This window comes from Nanorana parkeri, unplaced genomic scaffold (assembly GCF_000935625.1).
Source record: "Nanorana parkeri isolate BGI_ZX_2015 unplaced genomic scaffold, ASM93562v1 scaffold269, whole genome shotgun sequence".
NCBI lineage: Eukaryota > Metazoa > Chordata > Amphibia > Anura > Dicroglossidae > Nanorana > Nanorana parkeri.
In genome coordinates, this window is record NW_017306537.1 from 714,914 (window position 1) to 717,495 (window position 2,582).

The following is a 2,582-nucleotide window of genomic DNA, read 5'->3' on the forward strand; positions in this document are numbered from 1 at the left end:
TTGCCAGTGGGGGGGTGGGGGGGAGGGGGCAGTAAAAACAGGCTGTTGATCTGCTGATTTTTGGCCAAACAGTGATGTATACTATTACATACGCGGTCATGATGCTTTGCAAGTCCGCGTGAACGAGGCCTTAGAAAGTGACCAGGAATAGCAGCCTTCATACCTTTTAGTTCAAGTTTCCTTTAATAGACTGAACAAATATTTTCCAAGTCAGTGCAGAGACGGTGATAATGTTCAAAGCACTGCAAGTCGTATCGGCCAGATTTCAGAATATTGTTGAACAAAGAAAAGGAAGAGTTGTGATTGGTCCTTCTGGGTTACTGCACGTTGGCTGTGCTTTTTGCACTGCTTGTGAATGTCATAAGGACACGCTTGTGCTGAAATCTTGGGTGTCATTATTGGCAAACGTTTTAGAGAACTGTTACTGAATACATTTATTATCTGTTTTTAATATGACGTTTTACCTATTGTTTTTAATGTTTTATTATTTTTCACTTGGCACAATCACGTGTAAGTCATTACTGAACACATTAATTTGCATACATCCTTTAAAATGCCACATGGTAGTGCTCGGTTAGTTTTATTTGTATTAACTTTTTACATTGTGAACATATTATTCTGGCAAGTACTGAAGGAGATTGAGCAAATGCTATTTAGCGCCTTTTATGTATAAATATATTGTGAAGTTTGGTTCCTCACTGGCTGCAATTAAAGAAAAATGGCAGTGATTTGTATCAATGTTATTTCCAACCATTGAATGTTTCATTGTTAAAGGGTTTCCCTCCATGTTTAATATCATTTTTTTGTCTTGTTTCTCATTCAATACAGCCTAACACAATGTTAGGCTCCGTTCACATATGTGCGATGCCACATGCTATCCCACATCCAATGTTGGAATGTTCTCTGCCAACAACTCCTGTAAACCACTTAATAGCAACCATCCAAATCCGTATCCAAATCTTCAACTTATTAAAACAAAAATCAATGCTGACAGTGATTAACGTCTCAATGTGTTTCACCTGTGCTGGCTTCTTGGAAGATGTTCATGCAGCTACAATAAAATTAAAAAAAAACACAAATAAGTGTGTGTGTGTGTGTATATGTACACACAACATGCTTACGCCACAGGAAGCCACAGCATCAAGTTGGACAGGCACTTCTATGGGGGTGGGCAACCATGAGACGCGGGAGTTCCAATACAACAGCAGTGTGGACTAACTCTCCAATGTCTACAAAAGGTAACCACATTGCAATGGGTTAAAAAAAAAATCATATATAATGTATACAAACATCACATTTAACTACCTGTAAAATTATGACAACAATTACACAGGACACTATTAATCACATGACTAATGTTGTAGCAAGCAGAAAAATGCCCGTCACTGGAAAAAGTACACAAGCTACTTTTTGGCAGGTTACAGCGCTTTTTTGGTCCCGTAGACTTTAATGGGAAACGTCATGCAATAAAATGCTCAGGTGTGAACAGGGGCCAGAGAAATAATGGGATTTATTGGTTTGAACATTTTGTCTCTCAAAAGAAAAGCGCATGGGATTCCTTGTCTTAAGTGTTTTGTCACGCTTACCTTTAAACAACAAACGCCTAGGTGTGAACGGGGACTAAATCAGCAGTGGGGTTGTGTCAAATGAGCAGAGCTACTGCAGCTTCCATGAGGAAGAACAAAGGTTCTTCTCTAAGCATGCTGGCACTAAAATATCAGTGTTTGGTGGACTTTCCCTTTAGATGACTATTAAAGGAATTCTATGATAGGAGGCCATTGCTGGCATTTTTCTGTAGCTCCTAACTAGTAACTAACTGGCTGTCCTGTTGATATGATTTCAGTGTTTTATGAGTCACTGAAACAAGTATGCAGTAAGTGAAGTCTGCTATCTTTTACCAGGTCAGTAGCTCAGGAAGTGTTGAAGCCATTATATTAGCATGGCAGCCGGGCATAAAGCATTTTGGCATATCTATGTAAAGTCGGCAATAGTATCTCAGCACATGTTTGCTTAAAGGGTGCTTGAAAAGATTTGTGATTGCTTCGAGAAAGTGAGGAAACATTTGTTGAAGGCTTGGAAAGAGCTGCAGGCATATGAGATGTGTTTGCAAGACCTTTAAAACACAACACCCATGTGTAACTTGCCTGAAATAGCTTTGATTGCAGTGATATTTGAAATTTCAAAAAGTCCAGCATCAGAATAACGGCCCGAGAGCAAGCCTGCCGCATTGTCCAATGCTGATTTTTACACTCCTATGGATACAGTAACTAATCCTAGCTATTAATAAAGAATCACCTCGCCTTCATCCTGGAAGGCTCTTCAGACAATTGACAGGTTTTGTCACCTCTGCTGTGTAAATACCATTGTAACATTACCCCGCTGGCACTTTCACAGGATGTGTCCTTGGGCTAGTCACCGAGAAGGTTTTTGACATGACCAGTGTGTAAGGGGTTAAAAAGATCCTTAACGCTCTATGTTCTGGAAAGAAATGTGATCTGTAAAACAGGCACCATGATATTAATAGAATGGCTGAGATATGCACCTGTCATCAGCTGTGACTGAAGGGAGTCAAGTGACTGGAA